Source organism: Dipodomys merriami, unplaced genomic scaffold (assembly GCF_024711535.1).
Source record: "Dipodomys merriami isolate MVZ:Mamm:240054 unplaced genomic scaffold, mDipMer1.0.p SCAF_10, whole genome shotgun sequence".
In the NCBI taxonomy this organism is placed as follows: Eukaryota; Metazoa; Chordata; class Mammalia; order Rodentia; family Heteromyidae; genus Dipodomys; species Dipodomys merriami.
This window is the reverse complement of record NW_027202271.1, coordinates 16,443,820-16,451,653: the sequence shown is the minus strand read 5'-3', so window position 1 is coordinate 16,451,653 and position 7,834 is coordinate 16,443,820. Positions and strand designations below refer to the sequence as shown.

Sequence of the window (7,834 nt, the reverse complement as noted above, 5' to 3'; positions counted from 1 at the left end):
GGTTTGAAGTTTTTCAATATGGTGTTCAGATACAACAGTGTGTTTTGAAAATAATTGGAACACCACAAAATGGCTGGGGTGAGGAATGAAAGTCATTGTGGAAACAGAGGACCCATGTTCACAGTGGTGATGTTCTGAGCTTCCTTGGAGACCAACTTTAAATGCCAGAAGTTGTGCTTCTTTTGAGGAAGATGCAGCTCAAGACGTACGTGCAGGATGTGGAGTTTCATCTAGAAGGACAAGAAGGGAAGAAGTGCATCAGTCATTGGAGTATGAAGGGTCTCCCACTGGGTCTCTCCACGTGAGGTGGCATCAGGGCACACAGTGCTTGGAGACCAGAAAAGTTGATTATCATCTGTTCTGCAAAAAAAAAAAAAAAAGAAAAGAAAAAAAAAAAAAGAGCTCCACGGAGGCTGCCAGCAGGATAGGAGGATCATGCTCAAATAGTGAGGCCAACAATGACGTTCCATCCAGGAGACCATGGACAACCCCAGGCCACTGCTTGGGAAAGGCAAGGATGGATGGCCTGTGTATCTCTTTGCTGATCCCTGTGATTGGAGGGAAAGTACTAGATATGACCAAGTCTGACTCACACATCTATTCACACAGAATCCAGTGCTCCATAATGGAGATGCAGTCAAGGGTGGGTCAGAGAGGCAACGATAATCCCCTATACCACCTCTCCACACTGCAGCTTCTTGGTGTAGGTGGGGAGAGCTACGATAGATGTAGTCCAGGCCAATAAGCATTGTACTAGCCAGACTACATGCTAAAGAATGTTAGTGTTAAAACTTACCTTGAGGATGAGAGTTGCTTTAAACACATGCCATGCTGAGACCATGTCTAGGAGGATCCATGCTGAGGAGAGCTGGAAAAGGTACATTCCTTGTGGAAGAGAGCCGGAGCTGATGCATTCCTTGCTGATGCCTGGTAAAAGAGAATTTTTTCATAACAAAACGGCAAGGAGTAAAAAGATTTCATGTTACAGATGACTAGAGTGGACATTTACCCTGCTTAAGAGAGCTGGAATAAATGGAGGTCACGCTGAGAACTGAAGTTGACGTATTTCCTGCAAAGTAGAGATGGTGCTGACACATCCCATACAGAAATAATTTGCGGAGACCAATTCTAACATGAAGAGAGATTCAAGACATTGATTCCACCCTGAGAAGAGATGTAAGAGATGTATTTGGAAATAAGAAGAGGGGAAGGACATGAATCCATGCTAAAGAGACCCTGAGTTGACACTGACTTTGGTATGCAGAGCTGAGATAGATGGATTCCAGCACAAAGAAAGCAGAGTGGGTAATGATTCTGTGTTAGAGAAACCTGGAGTGAACATTTACCTTCTTCCTGAAAAGAGCGGCAGTAGATGGTTTGAATGCTGGGCAGAACTGGAACGTATGCATTCCATTCCCTGGAGATCAGGACTAGATGCATTCCATGATAAGAATACTTAGAGTATTAGTATTTCATGCTGAGGTGTGTGAGCAATAGGAGATTGATTCCAAGTTGTACAGGTATGGAGTTGATGTTGACTTTCCTCAGGAGACCTGGAATAAGACCTGGAGCTCCATTGCATCCATCCCAAGGAGAGCTAGAAGAGATGCATTTCAGCCTGAAAAGAAGCAGACTAGGCCTATTCTATCCAGTGAGGTATAAAAGGAGATACAATGTACATAGAGCCAAGCTAAAGGAGACAGAACCCATGGGTAAGAGCCCTGCAGTCAAGATCAGGTCTTCAGGAAAGCTGCAACAGAAGCATTTCATGTTTTTGTGCCTTCAAATGCATCTACTCACAATTTAAGATCTGCCACATGAAGGGGGGGGCGGCTGTTGAAGAATTCTATGCATTGTAGAGCAGCTGAGACTAATGTATCCTAGGAGAACTAGGACGCCTAGGAATATACCTAGGGGAGCTGGAATCAAAGACTTCCATGGTAAAGAAACAGGAACAGAGGTTGGCAAGGCCAAAGCAGATATATTCCATACTGAGAAGAGCAGATTGTTGACTCTACATTGTCCAAGTAGATACCTCACTTTCGGACAAGAGCTGATTCAGTTCATGCTATGCTGAGAGCCTTGGCTTCATCAAGAACCTCTTGATGAAAAGATCTGGAGGTGATACAGTCCAAGCTTAGCAGACACACAGCAGAACGTTTCCAAGATGCAGAATGGTGGACTAGACACTGACCATGAAGAGGAGAGCTTTAGCCACATTCCATGATGAGAACCTGAGTAGATGCACTCCAGACTGAGAAAAGATGGAGTAATGTGCTCCTCATGGAAAAGAGTAAGAGGACACATATTCCATGCTAAGGAGAGTTGGAGTAAGAGCATTCCTTGCTCAAAATACTGGAGTGGACACATTGCTCAATGAAGGGAGCTGGATGATATGCATTCTACAAGTACAGGAAATATGAAGGGATCTCATGCCATGTTGAAAAATCACTGGAGTGGACACATTACATCAGAAAAAAAACAGAGACAGACAGATGCTATGTTGAATGGTACAAGGGCAGACACGTTCTATAGTATAAGGACATATGTTGGAAATGGATTCCATGCTGAGGAGAATTGAGTTAGAAATTACCTACCCGAAGAGGACTGTATTAGACACATTCAATTCTCAGCACAGCTAGAGTAGGCAGTTTCCACAAAGAGGACAACTGGTGATGATCCTTACCTTCTGAGAAGGGCTGCACTTCATGCTTTCCATGTTGCCAGGAGTGACAATGGCTTCATTCCATCCCTCAGAGGCAAGGTGCACACATAGACCATGAGGAATGAACTTGAGTACTGGCATTCAATGGACAGGCTGATGAGATCAATTTCATGCTCTGAGCAAAGAGGGAAGATTTCATCCTGCATGAAGATACAAGAAGGAGATGGTTTCATACTAAGAAATTATTAGCCCAAATAAATACTTACCTTTCTGAGAAGAGTTGGAATATATGCATTCCGTGCTCAGGAGAGCAGGAGCACATGTATCCCATACAGAGGAGAGTGGGAGAAGATGTTTCCATGATAAGGAATCCTCATGGAGCATTCCCCTTGCATTCAGAGAGCCAGAATGCATGCTGGGAAACTTGGAATACATCCACTTTAAGCTCTAGGGTGCAGTGACAGACATATCCCCTGCTAAGAAAAATCAGAGTGGATCTATTCCTTGCTGCAGTGAGCAAAAGTACACAGGCGTGAGTCAGTATAGACCTTGCATTCACATTTTCCTTCCTTGGGGGAACTGGGCTAAATGCATTGAGGAGTGCTGGAAGAGATACAGTTTAGGCTATGAACTAGAGTTGATCCATTCCATGCTGAGAGGGGCTGGAACAGATAGAATCAATGTTGGGCTGACCTGCAGTGTGCACATTTCATGCTCATGACAATGGAAGATACACATTCCTTGCTGAGGAGACCTGAAGGAGACGTATTAGCCATGCTCCAAACTGGAGGAGACATATTCCAGGCTGAGAAAATATGAGGAGAAGCACTCTACATTGAGGAAAGCTGGAGGAACACATTCCATGTGGAGGAAAGTTGGAGAAACACATTGCATGGTGTGCTGATCTAGAGTACATATACTTCAGGCCAATGGGTACTAGAACCAGAGCAATTCTTTGCTGAGAAAAACTCAATTATACAGTTTCCTAAATGGGGAGAGCTGGGTGAATCTCACGCAATTCTCAAGTGATTTGGAGGGGATGCATTGCAGGCATTGTACAGCTGGGAAGCTAACTTTCCCTAAAACAGCACCTGTGATTCCCATTCATGCCGAGTATAGCTGAACAAATCACATTGCATGCCAAGGAGCATTGCCAACATTGGGAACAGGGATTACAAGAAGACAATATTAGAGATAGATTCATGCTGAGCTGGGTTAGAGAAGTGGCATTCCATGCTCAGGAGAGCGATAGTCAACATATTCCAGGCCAAGTAGCATGGTGGTAGCCACCTAAATATTCAACAATGCCACACTTGAAAATTATCTGGCTGAAAAGATATAATCCCTGTTGAAGACAGCTGTATTATATACACTCTGTGCTGAAGACAGTCATAGAAATACAGTAAATTCTGAGAGAACTGGAGGAGAAACATTCTATGTGGATAGTGCATTTACACACATTCACTGAGGAGAGCTAGTCAATTTCCAGTACATTATCAAAAATGAGCAGGACATACATTCCATGTTTTGTACAGCTGGAACTATTAATCTCCTTTCTGAGTGGGCACCTATACATTCATTTCATGCTAATAATAGGAACTGTTAGATACATCACAGGATGACAAGAATTTCAGTAAATGTGTGATGGATTCCATTATGACAAGAGTTGGAGGAGACACATTTTGTTCTGTGTTTTTCCTGATCAGAGCTGAAGTAGATGTATTTCATGACAAGGGACACTGAATTGGTTAGACTCCATGCTGACAAAAACTGGAGGTGACACATACATTCCCAAGGAAAACCACCTTTAACACATCCCAGGCTGACATGCTGAGGACAGGGATCCCAGGCAGGCATACAAACAGTTGGAACATTCTTTGCTGAAGACATCTGGACTTTATACAATTCTTTGTGAGAAATTGGGCTGGAGCAAATGGACTCCAAGCCAAGTTGAAATGTGAAAGAAGCATGCCATGCTGAAGGATGCTAAAGCAGATACTTACCTCTATGAGGATGACATCTACAGACATATCCCATGCTGACAGTACCTGAGTAGGTCACATTCTACAAAGAGGAGTACAAGATCCTGGAGTCTAAATGCAGTAGAGGTCATTGAGGGAGCAGAAAACTGCTCAATCGAGCAGAGTAGAAGAGAGGTAGACAGATCTCATGCCAAGGAGAACTGAAGTAGAAGTAATTCAGGACAATGAGCACTATACTAGCAAGACTGCATGCTACACAATACTGGCATTTTCACTTACCTTGCTGATGGGAGCTGTTCTAAACACATGCCATTCTGAGACCCTGGGTAGAAGGATTCATGCCGAGGAGAGTTGGAATAGGTGTATTCCTTGATGAAGAGAAAAAAGAACAGAATCTGACACACTCCAAACACCACCAAAAGAGATGCATTTCATAACAAAAAGACATGTTGTGCGCTGGGAATTTGGCCCAGTGGTAGAGTGCTTCCCTCACATGCATAAGACCCTGGGTTCAATTCCTCAGCACCACATAATCAGAAATATCTGGAAGTGGTACTGTGGCTCAAGTGGTAGAGCCCTAGCCTTGAGCTGAAGAGGTGATGAACAGCGCCCAGGCCCAAACTTCAAGACCCACGACTCACAAAAAAAGACAAATTGTAAACAGAGTTCACATATATTAAACACATTACTGTAGGACATTTACCTTGCTAAAATGAGCTGGAATAAATGGATGTAATTATAAGGAGAACTGTATTGACATATTTCATGCTGAGTAGAGATGGTGTCTACATATCGCATATTGAAAGCATTTGTGGAAACCAATTGTACACACAATGAGTTGCAAGGCATTGATTCCATTCTGAGGAAAAATGGAAAATATGCATCGGGAAATAAGGAAAACAGAAAGGAGGGAAGTCCATGCTTAAAAGATCCAAGTTGACATTTACCTTCATTAGCAGAGTTCAGATAGATTCCAGGATGAAGAGAGCAGTGCTATATTCCTGCTAAGTAGAGAGAATGATGATCCCATGATAGAGAAACCTGGAGTGCACATTTATCTTCTTAAAAAGAGGTGGAGAAGGTGGTTCCAATGCTGAATCGAGCTGGAAATAATGCATCTCATTTCCTGAAGACCAGGAGCAAATGTATTCCATGATAAGAACAGTAAGAATAGGTGAATTTCTTACTGAGTTGCATGAGGAATGAGATTGGTTCCAGGCTGTACAGATTTGGAGCTGTCATGAATTTTTCTCTGGAGACATGGAATAAGACCTGCAGCTCCATTTCATCCACTTCCAGGAAAATTGGAAGAGAAGCATTTCAGCCTGATGAGAACTGGACTAGACATATTCATTCCATCCATAGGAGACTAAGAGGAGGTACAATGCAAATTGAGACAAATTAGAGGAGACACATCCTATGTTGAATTGCAGCAAAATATCATGTCTTCCTGAAAGCTGCAGCAGTTGTACATCACACAACTGGAGGAGACCTGCTCCATGATAGGATGCTGTTGATGAATTCCATTCATTAGAGAGCTGCTGACATGCACGGTACTCCAAGGACAAACTGGAAAGGTATACGAAATACCTAGCAATACACTTAGAAACGCTGGAATCAAAAACTTCCATGGTGACAGAAGCAGAAATAGAGGTAGACCAGGCCAGAGCGGATAGATTCCATACTGAGAAGAGCAGAAGGTGGTCAGTTCTTCATAGTGTTGGAAAAGACATCTACCGTGTTTAGCAGAGCTGGAATAGAGCTCATGCTAAACAGAGCTACAGGAAAGGCATTCCATAATGAAATGAATTGGAAGAAATGCATCTCATGTGGAGGAGACACCTTCCACGGTGAGGAACCACATTCTCTGCTGAGGAAAGCAACAGTAGACACATTCCCTGATGTCGAGAGTTAGAATACTCCATGTTGACAAAAGCTGATGGATTCCCACTCCATTCTGACGTAGACTGCAAAAGACTGAAAAAGATGTCTTCTTTCCTTTATATACTGGAAATAATAACCGAGTGAGCTCTCTGGAAACATACATACTGAAAAGAGAAGCAGCTGGCACATTTCATACCACTTCTTGTGGTAATATACATTCCATGCAAGAGCCACTCTCATTCTGAGTAGAAATGGAGTCCACAGATCTCTCATATGTGGAAGAGAACTGAAGTAAATGTACTTAATGCTAAGGAGAGTTATACACTTCAGATTCCATGCAAAGAATGCCAGAGTTGACACTTACCTTACTGAAAAGAGCTGCTTTCAGCACATGTCAAGCTGAGAGCCTCAGCGCCATCAAGAAACTCTCTTGATGATGAGAACTAGAAATGATGGATTCCAAGATGAAAGAACATGCAGCAGACAGATTTCAAGTTTTAGACTGATGTAAGAGTAATTGTCCAAGAAAAGGAGAGTTGATTTACACAAGCTCCATGCTGAAGAGAAACTGAGGAGGTACACTCAGTGGACAAATTATGCAAGATGAGGAGATATGGAGCAGGAGCATTCCTAGCTCAAAATAGCTGGAGTAAACAACTTGTTCAGTGAAGGGAGATGGAAGATAGACATTCCAAGTTCAGGAGGCATGGTGGAATCTCATGCCATGCTGTAAATTCTTCCAGTCCACACATTCCTATGTAACGAGATAAGAGGGTAACAGTCTATACGTTGAGGATATGGGTAGACATGTCCTACGCTATAAGTACACATGTCAACATGCTGAGGAGAACTTTGTTAATAATTACCTACCTGAGGAGGGCTGCATTACACAGATTCCGTTCTCAGCACACCTGGAGTTCACAGCTGCCACCACAAGGAGAGCAGGAAATGATACTTACCTTCTAAGTCGAGCTGCATATGCTATATTCCATGCTGTGGAGAGCCACATTCCTTCCTGCAGAGACATGAGGGATACATAGCCCATGAGAAATGCGGTCAAGTGCACAAATTTCATCGCTGTGAGCAATGAGGGATAAGAAGCAGTACTGCATGAGGATACAGAAAAGAGATGATAACAAATGCTTACCCCAAATAAATGCTGAACTTCTCAAGGATGTTTGGAATAGATGCATCCCATGCTAAGGAGAACAGGAGCACATGTGTCCCATGCTGTTGGTAGATATTGGAATATTTCCACATTCAAGAATCCTCAAGGGGACATTCAAGTTCCTGAAAAGAGCTG

The 7,834-nt window shown here is 43.0% G+C and overlaps 1 long non-coding RNA gene across 2 annotated transcripts; it reads right to left on the bottom strand.

Annotated features, from left to right (window-relative positions):
- On the bottom strand, nucleotides 1-7,536 carry LOC138836817 (uncharacterized). Of its 2 annotated transcripts, XR_011375075.1 has the most exons (7): nucleotides 6,896-7,536; nucleotides 5,595-6,624; nucleotides 5,351-5,506; nucleotides 4,927-5,015; nucleotides 2,687-2,865; nucleotides 797-927; nucleotides 1-230 (listed from the first exon to the last, which is right to left on the bottom strand). It is a non-coding gene; the product is annotated as an uncharacterized lncRNA (long non-coding RNA). The 2 variants fall into 2 exon arrangements; XR_011375071.1 differs by having other exon boundaries at nucleotides 5,595-7,536.
- Nucleotides 7,537-7,834: the final 298 nt, after the last annotated feature.